The 12,381-nt window shown below is 42.4% G+C and overlaps 1 protein-coding gene, 1 long non-coding RNA gene and 1 other non-coding gene across 4 annotated transcripts in view; 2 read left to right on the forward strand and 1 right to left on the reverse strand.

Moving 5' to 3' along the window:
* The window catches only part of CLIC5 (chloride intracellular channel 5), a 162,337-nt gene that overhangs the window by 109,415 nt on the left and 40,541 nt on the right, over window positions 1-12,381 (reverse strand). The window lies entirely within an intron of this gene.
* LOC133059560 (uncharacterized) lies at window positions 8-6,572 on the forward strand. Of its 2 annotated transcripts, none has more exons than XR_009693580.1 (3): window positions 8-163; window positions 852-1,468; window positions 2,329-6,572. It is a non-coding gene; the product is annotated as an uncharacterized LOC133059560 (long non-coding RNA). The 2 variants fall into 2 exon arrangements; XR_009693579.1 differs by having other exon boundaries at window positions 9-163; window positions 852-1,347.
* Window positions 3,784-3,890, forward strand: LOC133060042 (U6 spliceosomal RNA). The gene has a single exon (XR_009693708.1). It is a non-coding gene; the product is annotated as a U6 spliceosomal RNA (small nuclear RNA).

Genomic DNA, 12,381 nt, shown 5'->3' on the forward strand with positions numbered 1-12,381 from the left:
TGCTGCTGCCGGGGGGCGGGGGCGGCCTCCGGAGGGCGTTTATTTGTCTAGTTTCTTTAATCTATCTCCCCAGCCGGTGCAGCGGTGCCTGAGGGATCGGTGTCCCGGGCGATCGCCAGGAAAGGAGAGAAGCCAGCAGGGGGCAGAGGACGAGGCGGAAAAGGTGGGCTCGGGGATGGGTTGCAGGTTCCCGGGAGCAACAAGTGCCGCGCGCTGGGAAGTGTCACAGGATCCGCGCGGGGCGGCGATCCTGCGGCCGCCGCCCGCGCCCAAAATAGCCGGCGCCGCGGGGCGGGGTCAACCCGGCGGGCGGGAGGGGCTCCGGGCGAGCGCGGCCCCCGCCCCGCATCCCAGGCCCCGCGGGGCGCGCCGCGACACCACCGCAGGGTTAGGAGGATGTTCTGGGAAAGACAAAGGGGGAGGAAGTGTGAGAGGAGGCGGGGGAGGATGAGAGAGAAAAAGAGATGGCTTTAAGCCTTACGTTTCATTTAACGAAGCTTCAGCTCCTGTAAGTTAACTCTCCTACCAGCCCTTTCCACTAGGAAAGCCCCTTTCCTGCCTTAGGGATGCTCAGAGAGGGGAGGAGCTATGGGGAGCCGGGAAAGAACGGAAGGACCCTGAAAACTGCGGGATAGGTTAGAGTGGGACTGGGGGAGAAGGAGGCAGGCAAGGGCAGGGAGCTTTGTAAGGCAGAGAGGTGAGCCTGCCAGGTCAGGATACGTGTCCTTTAACCTCTGGGCTGTTTTTCTTTCCCCTTCTTTCATTTTGTTTTTTCTTTGGCTTTCTCCTCTTTTTTTTTTCCTTTGTTTTCTATTTTTATTTTATTTTCCTTCTTTTTCTTAATGACATAGAATACGCATATGGGCTTCCCTTGTGGCTCAGCTGGTAAAGAATCCACCTGCGATGCCGGAGACCTGGGTTCGATCCCCGGTTTGGGAAGATACCTGGAGCCGGGAAAGACTACCCACTCCAGTATTCTGGCCTGGAGAATTCCATGGACTATACAGTCCATATACTTTGCCCACCCTGTGCAAAGAACTGACTCACTGGAAAAGATCCTGATGCTGGGAAAGATTGAAGGCAGGAGGAGAAGGGGACGACAGAGGATGAGATGGCTGGATGGCATCACCAACTCGATGACACGAGTTTGAGCAAGCTCCAGGAGTTGGTGATGGACAGGGAGGCCTGGCATGCTGCAGTCCATGGGGTCGCAAAGAGTCCAACAAGACTGAGCGACTGAACTGAACTGAATATGCATATGGAAAAATATTCATATCTTAAGTGGACGTAAGTTCAATATATTCTCGCAATCTGAACTCATCCGTGAAACCAGCACCAGAGGAAGAGGTAAAATGTTAGCTGCTTGCACAGAATCTCATCCTGGTCTCTCCTCTCTAGCTCTCCCCGCTCTCACGGCTGTCACCCACCTGGAGTTAACTTATTATCCCGACTTGTAATAACAGCACAGGTTAGTTTTGCCTGGAATCCTACGAAAAGCACAGTATATACTCCTTGGTGTATGGCTTCCTTTGTGTTCACCACTACACTAGTGAGACTTATCCATTCTGCAGTGTGTAGTTGGAAACCACCCATTTTTGTTGCCACAAGTTATTTATCCATTTGCCCTCTGATGGATATTTTCATAGTTTTTGGTTAATGACTTCCACGGGGCTGCCATGACCATTCTATCAAACATCCCTTCACAATACGTGGCCACTTTTTGTTGGCTGTATACTCAGGAATGGGATTGCTTGTTTCTAGAGTGTTAGAATGTTCTTCTCGAGTAAGCACTGCCAGCGGGTTTTCCAATGTGGCTGTACCAATTTACATTTCCATCCTCCATTTCTTTTTAAAAAACAGGTGCTCAGTCTTTTGTATCTGGAATCTGGTCAACTTCTGTTTGTGTTCTTTGCCTTCTCTAGCTGATCCTGTCTGTGCTCTGTCCTGCTGGACTTACAAATACATATTTGTTCCATGACTTTCTAAGAAAAAAATTAATCACTTAATAAGAATAAGTAGCAGTACTTATTAGGTACCAGGTAAAAAAAGTGCTAAACACTCTACATGTCTTAACTTATTTCATCTTTATAGATAGTGTTATTGTCCCAATTTTACAAGTGGGGAAACTGAAGCATATTTATTAATATTTAAGCAATTTGCCTCTAGTCATTCAGCTAGGAAATGGTGGAATCAGAATTTGAACCCAGACAGACTAAGTCTATGCTCTCAACTACTCCAGTCGCCTCTCTCAAACTCTCAAACTGGGTAAGGACCTTTGGGAAACAAAGGCACTGCTCTGGTCTTAATAGAGATTAAAATCTATTTCAGGAGAATATGCCCATGTAAAGAAAAACTCAGACTGCCTCATGAATTGGGTAGATGAAAGGGCTATGTAAGTCAGCTTGTCAAGAGATTATTCATCACCGTTGGAGTGACCAGAAAGAAAGATCTCACAGAGCAGAAGAAACTACAACTGCAACTTCCTGAATGACAGGCATCTGATTGGTAAAGAAGATGGCAAGGTGTCCTGACCACCACTTATGACAGGTTGTTTCCCCATAAACTCCAAGTGCAAATGTCTCCTGCTCACTGAAGAATACAGTCACCAAGCCCAACTTGCAGCCCTCATGGTACCCTGCAGCCTAATCAAGGTGAGGCTTAATTGCTCTCCTCCTCGGTTTCAGGCTTACATCACCAAAGCCTTTAGCTGTCACCTTCACAGCTGTACATTCCAAGCCAGTGACTGCATACTCTGGGAAAGACAAGGTTACAGAGGGAGACTGCTACCTTCACTGCATGCCACACAGACTCATCACTTTCCTATTCTGGACTGTGGACAATATTTGCAATAGTAATTGACAGAGGTAAATGAAATTTTATGCTAAAGTGCCTTTGAGGGCATTTTTTTTTTTTTTTCTGAATGAAGATGCTTTACACATGTGGATATTTTCTTGGCTATGAGCTTAACAATATGTGTTATGACCTCTATTTTCCCCTAATCCCAAACCTAGCAGAGTTAGCTTTTTAAAAATATATATATATATATATATATATTTATTTATTTTATTTTCGGCTGCACCGGCTCTTTGTTGCTGCGCACGGGCTTTCTCTAGTTGCGGTGAGCGGGAGTTACTCTTCCTTGTGCTGCATGGCCTTCTCGTTGTGGTGGCTTCTCTTGTCGCAGAACACAGGCTCCAGGCACATGAGCTTCAGCAGTTGCAGCACGCGGGTTCAGAAGTTGTGGCCCACAGGCTTAGTTGCCCCAAGACATGTGGGACCTTCTCAGGCCAAGGATTGAACTTGTGTCCCCCTGCATTGGCAGGCGAATTCTCATCCACTGGACCACAAGGAAGTCTGAGAGTTAGCTTTTATTTCACCTTCTCCAAATATCTACCACCTACTGAAAAACGAAACGATTCCCTTTTAATTTCTAGATACCTCTCACTTGGACATCCCTGTAGATAACTGATAGTTTTGATATTATAAACTTTCATTTAACAGCAACAAAAAATTCTGTCTGGTTATAAAATACTTCTGGCATATTTCTAGTTTTTAATTCCACATTCTGCTTCATTTCACAATAAAAAGACTTCTTTTTTTTTTTCTTTAATAAAATGACTACCCTTTTACATCAAAGTATAATTGGTTAGGCAATTCTAACTTTCTTCAGAGAAAAGCACTTCCCTGATCATATAGACTGTACTTCTAGTAATCATAGTTTCTCAAACTTGTTGCAAGTTTTGGATAAATCCTTATTAGGCAAGCACTTCAAAAACATATTCAATGCTTACTTTAGCAGCACGTATACTTAAACTGGAATGACACAGTGAAGATGAGAATGGCCCCAATGAAAGGAGTACATGCACATCTGTTTAACACTCATATTTTTGTATGATTGTTAAAATAAAAAATTATATTTGACTGGGTTTTCAATATATCCAGATTCAATGATATGACATAAACGTGAAGGCAAAGGAGTTTATATAGCTGTAATATCTCTATACTTCATTTGAAGTGGTAAACTATGAACTCTAAGAAGATTAAGAAGAGTCAGGTATGCATATGGTAACCACTCCTAAACAACAGCTATAAAACTTACACAAAGGGATATGGTTTTTAAAAAAAAATGTAAGTTAAAGTGTAATGGCAAGAAATACTCAAATAATCTAAAAGGAGAGAAAAAGAAAGCAAACAGAAAACTCATCATACAGTGGCACACTTGAATCTAACAATTTCAATACTTAAATTTAAATGGTCTAAACACAACTAAAAGTTGGAGATTGGGGATTTCCCTGGTGGTCCAGAGTTTAGGAGTCTGCCTTGCAATGCAGGGTACATGGGTTCGATCCCTGGTCAGGGAGGATCCCGTGTGCCACAGGCTGGGCCCATGAACGGCCTCACATGGACCCCGGGGCCCGCACACCACAACTAGAGAGTCTGTATGCTGCAAGGAAAGACCCCACGTGCTGCAGCTAAGACCTGACAACACAGCCACATAAATAAATACTTCTAAAAAGCTGGAGATTTTTGGATTGGATTAAAAACAAACAAACCAAGATCCAACTATGTGCTGTTACAAAATAGACTCCAGAAAAAGGAACTCATCGTGGATAAAGAGGAATATTACATAATGAAAACAGAGTCAAGTCATCAAAAGCTATAACAACCCTAAGTGTGTATGTACCTAATAACAGAGCTTCAAGATACATAAAGCAAAAGTGATAAAACTGAGAGAGGAAAAAGACAAACTTGCAATTGCATTTGGAGACTAAAACCCTCCTCTGTTAGAAACTGATAACAGAAGCAGACAAAAAGTCAGCAAGAGTATAGAAGACATAAAAATAACACTATCAAACAATTTGACCTAATAAACATTCCCACACAACAGAATACACACCATTTGCAAATACACATGGGACAGTCACCCTAATAGACCATATTCTGGGTTATAAAACAAACCTTAATCTTTTTAAAGGAATGAAATCTTACCACATATATTCTCTGGCCATAAAATAATCAATTAGACCAATACTGAAGAGATATGCTGCTGCTGCTGCTGCTCTGCCCCTAAATGTTTGAAAATTAAGCAATGTATTTTAAGAAATTCACTGGTTAAGAAGCCTCAAAAATAATTAGAAAATATTTTGAACTAAATACAAAGGAACACTGCTGCTGCTCAGTTGCTCAAGTCAGGTCAGACTCTTTTGTGACTCTATGGGCTGTAGACCACCAGGCTTCTCTGCCCATGGGATTGTCCAGGCAAGAATAATGGAGTGGGTTGCCATCTCCTCCTCCAGGGGATCTTCCCAAACCAGGGATCGAACCTGGGTCTCCTGCATTGGGAGGTGGGTTCTTTACCCCTGAGCCACCAGGGAAGCTCACGAATGAACACAGAATCTATCAAAATTTGTGAGATTCAGGTAACGCAGGACTTAGGAAGAAATTTATATGAGAAGTGTTCTTTTTAGAAAAGAATAAAGGTTTCAAATCAATAATCTAAACTTCTATCTTAAAAAATTAGAAAAAGAATAGCCAGCTAAACACAAAGCAAGAAAATCAGGGAACCCCACCTCCACCCCTGGTCCATGGAAAAATTGTCTTCCACGAAACCGGTCCCTGGTGCCAAAAGTGTTGTAAAAGATTAACACAATTAATAAACTTCTAGCTATATTTATAAGAGAAAAAGTGTATATATTTTTATGAAACAATGATCATCTTTATAAGGATATCAATATCTTACCCCATGCCAGGGTATATCATTAGTTTCAAGCTCAAACCTTTAGGTACCTAATGATATTTAGGTGAATCCACTCTTTCTGCCCAAGGTATCTATTTACATAGGAATCGGTTTGTTTCACCCTTACATTCTCTACAGAAGATCTTTTAGACAATCTCAAGGGCTTCGGTTTCAAGCTGAGGGGACTGGCAGATTTTGATGACAGCTGCTAAAAGCCCCAATCATATTGTGTCTTTGTGGGAGGACCAAGTGAGTGTAGCCAGAGAGAGGTGAGTCCTTCCACTTGCATGAGGTCACAGGTTGGGCTGTGAGAAGGATGGGGTGGGTTCCTAGTTCTGTTCCTTTATAAACTAACATTTGGGTGCGCCCAACACTGCCAGCGATCTTTGTCCTCACAGCAGTCTGCCTGCCTGTGCTCAGCAGAGGGAGAGGCCAGGGAGCAGGCTGGGCTGAAGCCAGGAGTCCTTGTCAACAGCTGTCATTTATCCCATTGGTTCACTCATTACTCATCCTTATCACCAGGGTTTTGGGGATGCCATGCTCTTTCTAGAATCCTTTGAGAAAATGCAGTGTAGGTGAGCAATGAGCAATCTTAGCGCTTGCACTATCCCTCCATGGAATTCCTTCCAGGGTTGAGTCACGTCTTTCTCACAACAATAAAAGCTCCTTGAAGACAAGAATCCTCTTTTGTGTCTCTTTTACACTACCCACAGAACATAATGGCCCCTTGTTACAAACTTGCCAACAAACTGATAATATTCCCAGTACAATGTACATGCTCATTAAATAATGGTCGATGGAATCAGTTAATAAAGAACTGTGTGTTGTTCTTGTAGTCGCTCAGTTGTGTCTGACTCTTTGTGACCAAATGGACTATAGCTCACCAGGCTCTTCTGTCCATGGAAGTCTCCAGGCCAGAATACTGGATTGGGTTGCCATTCTCTCCTCCAGGGGATCTTCCCAACCCAGGGGTCAAACCCGGGTCTCCGGCATTGCAGACAGATTCTTTATCCTCTGAGCCACCAGGGAAGCCCAAATAAATGACTGGCACCTCCTTTAGTCACAGCCTTTTTCTCCGCTTGGACTTCTGTTTGTATCATGCAAAGGTAGACATTAGTGAAATGGGCCTTACTGTGTGGAGTCTTTATAAGTGTTCTAATTTTGAGCTGAAACACAAGAAAGGGTTCTGTAACATTTTCTAAGAGACCACCATGTATGAGAACTCTAAATCTCTTATCAGCTCACTTAATCTTCATAATAACCCAAGGCAGGTGCTATTAGTCTCATTTCACAAATGAGGAAGCAAAGACTTAAAGAGGTGAGGAACTTGTCCAGGGTCACATAAATAATTATAAACAACACAGCTGGTACTCTGACCCAGGTCTCTCCATCATTAAAGCCTATTTTCTTAACCACCAAGATTTACTAAGTATGTGAAGTATGATGTGGTTGGACGAGGTTGAAATGCTGATAGAGATTTAGAAATGGCTTATTGAATTGGTAGGTTCAGTGACTGGCTGATTTTAGATAAGGAATGACTGGATTTGGGGTCTCTGGAACCTTAAGAGACATACAGACATAAGCTGAAAAAAGAAATAGGGACCAAGAAGTGACCAAGAATAAAAAATACCCATTCATTGGAAGGACTGATGCTAAAACTCCAATACTTTGGCCACCTGATGCAGACCACCAATTCCTTGGAAAAGACCCTGATGTAAAGTTTTAATAATACTATTTATGAATATACATAATGCAGCCAACATACTGACTGCGCATAAACAAAGGACAGAAGAGTTCTTTTGTACATAAGGCAGTGCTACATTTCACAGTCAGTTTCTCACTTGATCTTTCACTTAACAAGATAGCTACTATCAGTATTTCATTTTGCAGAAGAGGAAGCAAATACACAAAGGTTAGTCAGGAAGCCAACCACAAAGCTCTAGAACTGGGGTTTGAATCGAGGTCTGCTTGACTTCCAAATGTCTACTTTGAGTGCCCTCAGTAACTAAGCACTATTTAATTATTTTATTATTGTATTTAAATGCAAAGTGAGAGAGGAAGAGAGAAACAAACAGGAAAAGGAAGTAAATGCCCAGTTTAGAAGTGAACGCTGAAGATCAGCTATTAGAACATTCAAAAAGCAATGCTCCCAGGTAAAGAATGGAATTTGTACCCTGTAATTGCCCTGACCCATGTTCGATGGCCTTCATCCTTTATCTGATTGTCTCCTTGTCATCGTATCAGCTCTTTAAGCTGCATAAAGAATTATTTTCTGAAAGGCAAAGTATATTATTGAGAAAATTACAAATTCTTTCTTGGAAATAAGCAGAATTGATCAAATTGAATTGCTATTATTATCTTTAAGGATTTCCCTGATGGCTTTGCAGGTAAAGAATTTGCCTGCAATGCAGGAGAGGCAGGAGTTGTGGGTTTCATCCCTGGGCTGGGAAGATGCCCCGGAGGCAGAAATGGCAACCCACTCCAGTATTCTTGGGAGATCCAGGTTCGATCCCTGGGTCGTGAAGATCCCCTGGAGTATTCTTGCCTGGAAAGAATGGCATGGCAACCCACTTCAGTATTCTTGCCTGGAAAATACCATGGACAGAGGATCCTGGTGAGCTATAATCTATGGTGTCATGAAGAATCAGACATGACTGAACAAATAACACTATTATTTTAAACATCATCTGTCTTAAAAGTGGGAGCAGCAATAAAAGTCATTTCCTCTCCTAGAATTCTAGGAATATGTGTGTATGTGAGTATTTTCTTTCTTCCCATATATTTCCTTGTATATATATCTCTCTCTACTTTAGGAACTCAGAGAAATAGAACATAATATTTCTGTGCATAATTACCTGGTCACAGCTAAGCAGGTACAGAAGAAATTTATTTCTGCAGCACAGTAATAAGTGATTCTCTTTAATCTATATTCAGAGGGGAAGATTTAATTCTATTTTTGTCATTTGTCATTTGTCATTTGTCTATTTAATTCTATTTTCTCCAATCTTGTGCAATCTTTTTAATCTTCCAGGAAGATTAACCCTACTCCCACAAAGCCTGGACAGAAAAATCCGAGAGTATTACCTTGAATTGTTTCAATTTCCTTCTTCCAGGGAGAAGACAGAAAGCACTTCAAATATCTCACTTTAGTTAAATTCAGCAAATACACCTTTCTTGGCCCTTCTGTGCCAGACATTGCCTTTAAAATAGGAAATAAATTATTGAAAAAAACCCAGTCTCTGTCCCAGAGAACTCACAGTGCCTAAAACAAGTGTCTGTGTGTGCAGGGGATGCTCCCATTCTTTAGCCCTTCTAGTTGAGTAGATATAATGTGTTTTGTTGTTATTGTTCAGTTGCTAAGTTTGTGTCTGACTCTTTCGTGACTACTGGCTGGGTTTCTCTGTCCATGGGATTTTCTAGACAAGAATACTGGAGTGGATTGTCATTCCCTCCTCCAGGAGATCTTCCTGACCTGGGGATTGAACCCATGTCTCCTTCACTGGCAGGTGGATTCTTTACTGTTGAGGCACCAAGGAACCCAAGGAACATAGAATTGAAGTAGATCTGATAATACTGAGAAAAGATGCTCATTGTCTACATTTTTGTGACCAGACAGCACTTGAATCTTCACCAGTTGCTTCACAAATGAGTCCTCTTCCATTGAAATAGTCCCAGCCAGGGTTACTTCATGTTCACGTTCCTTTTTCTATTGACTACTTATTAGACACCAAATACTCTTGGAAATACTGACTGTACCTTGGGGAACAGAAAAGTTGATCATAGCCCTCGCCTGGTGGGTCTTACAATTCATGGTGGGAAATGGAATAAACATATAAACAATAAATAGATGTATAGTTATAAAAACTGATCAATATTATCTGGGTTACAATGATGAAGAATCACAGTGAGGAATGAGGGAGCCTCTTTTGTAAGGTATCCCTGAGGTAGGGAGGTGACATTCAAGCCCAGATGCAATTGATAAAAAGGGGCCAGTCATGTGAAGACTGAAGGGAAGAGAGGAAGGAACAGAATGTGTGAGGGCCCTGAGGTAGAGAGAACACAGCATTTAATGCTGAGGAACTGAAGGTCTAGCTTGAGATTCTCCATGCTATCCCTGTGTAACATGGTGGGGTCACATTTTCATCTTTTCCTAGTAATTACATTATGCAACCTTTGTAATTTCAGTACCTTGTAGTAGAAACTCTGCCCAGAGATTTTCATTCAGTGCAAAATTCTAGCATGAAGAAATAATGACAGCTCTATCGACTATATATTGAATTTGCAGCCAATCACTGTCTGTATTTCTCTGTAATGATGCATTATTTCCTCAGTTAAATACACTTTGGAAAGGTTTGAAATACACCTCTATATGAAAGGCAGACATTAATTTAAGACTCCTTTGCTATATCCATTTTCACCTCAAGATCCCACCTACTTGGTTCTGCTCACTGGCTACATCTATACTAGGCTAGAGGGCTTCTCAGGTGGCCCTAGTGGTAAAGAATCCACTTGCCAATACAAGAGGGGTAAGAGACACAGTTTCGATCCCTGGGTCGGGAAGATCCCCTAGAGGGGGACATGGCAACCCACTCCAGTATTCTTGCCTGGAGAATCTCATGGACAGGGGAGTCTGGCAGGCTGTAGTCTGTAGGGCTGCAAAGAGTCAGACACGACTGAAACGACTTAGCATGCACACATGCATACCAGGCTAGGACATGGGGAAGATGACAAACCCACTTCTAAAGGCTGATATTTTATCTGATTTTATTTCTTTTTAATGCATTGAAATTGATTTAATTACAGTGAAACTCATTCTTTGTTTTTTTGGTTTTTTTTACCTTGCTTTTTTGGAATCTTGTAAACTCAACCATTGTTACTTCTTCCTCTCATAAAATCAAGTCTCTGAGTAAACAGAGCTGAATATGGACCCAGTCACTGGTCCTCTATCAACACAGCACAGGGTTATTACGTCACTAGACACCAGACTTAATGCCCTTAACTGAGCCTCCCAATGTTTAGGGCCCAAAGGGACAAACGCTGACCTAACTTCTGTCTTCCTCACCGCACCCGGCTCCCCATGGGAAGTCATCAAATTAAAGGGCAGAGGGATGCAAAACAGCCACGCCAAAATGGTCTGGCCACGTTCACCAGTCAAGGCCAGCTCCTCTGCTCCTTCCATCTGGTCTCAGGGATGGTGTGGATCCAGCTAAGTGGATGCTGAAACCGCTTAATACCCCTCACCCCCATCCTGGGAGACTCCCGGCAGTCGGAGCTGCTCACCACTGGGTGATCATTTACCCTGCAGTGAATAAGGCTGCAGGGGGTTCTGTCTGCATAATAAACAGTACTGACCCTCTGCATGCACCTGCCGCAAATGAAGACAAACTATCAGAACAATATAAAGGGAAGAAACTTGCTCACCCTGTGCACACATATCTACACCTCTCATTTGCTGACATTCGAAGATCTGTTTGCAAATAGATGGGAAAACAATGGAAACAGTGACAAACTTTATTTTTGGGGGCTCCATAATCACTGCAGATGGTGACTCCATTCATGAAATTAAAAGATGCTCGCTCCTTGGAAGAAAAGTTATGACCGACCTAGACAGCATATTAAAAAGCAGAGATAATACTTTGCTAACAAAGGTCCATCTAGTCAAAGCTATGGTTTTTCCATTAGTCATGTATGGATGTGAGAGTTGGACTATAAAGAAAGCTGAGTGCTGAGGAATTGATGCTTTTGAACTGTGGTGTTGGAGAAGATTCTTGAGAGTCCCTTGGACTGCAAGGATATCCAACCACTCCATCCTAAAAGAAATCAATCCTGAATATTCATTGGAAGGACTGATGCTGGAGCTGAAATTCCAACATGTTGGCCACCTGATGTGAAGAACTGACCCATTTGAAAAGACCCTGATGCTGGGAAAGATTGATGGCAGGAGGAGAAGGGGATGACAGAGGATGAGATGGTTGGATGGCATGAGTTTGAGTAGGCTCTGGGAGTTGGTGATGGACAGGGAAGCGTGGTGTGCTGCAGTCCATGGGGTCGCAAAAAGTCAAACATAGCTGAGTGACTGAACTGACTTTTTAAAAACAGTTTTATGTTCACTAAAAAATGAGCACTAAGTATAGAGTTTTCATATACTCCCTGCCCCAACTCACACACAGCCTTCCCTACTATCAGCATCCCGTGCCAGAGTGGTGCATTTGTTACAATCAGAGACACTACATAGATCATACATACATATGCTACATAGAGCCCATAGCTGCCATTAGGGTGCATTCCTGGTGTGGTACATTCCATTGGTTTTAACAAGTATATGAAGACATGTATCCACCACTGTAGTATCATTCAGAATAGTCTCATTGCCCTAAGCATCCTCTGTGCTCCTCCTATTCATCTCTCCCTCCTCCCGAGCCTCTGGGAACCATGGATCTTTTGACTGTCTCCACCGTTTTGCATTTTCCAGAAATGTCATGTAGATGGAATCACACAATATACAGCAGCCTTTTCAGATTGGCTTCTTATACTGAATGTTATCCATATCTTTTCATGGCGTTCATTCTCTTCTTTTCACCAGCAATGAGCACAGAGCCTCACGCAGAACAGGTACTCAAATGGTATGTGTTGAGTAAATGAAT

Source organism: Dama dama, chromosome 7, assembly GCF_033118175.1.
Source record: "Dama dama isolate Ldn47 chromosome 7, ASM3311817v1, whole genome shotgun sequence".
NCBI lineage: Eukaryota > Metazoa > Chordata > Mammalia > Artiodactyla > Cervidae > Dama > Dama dama.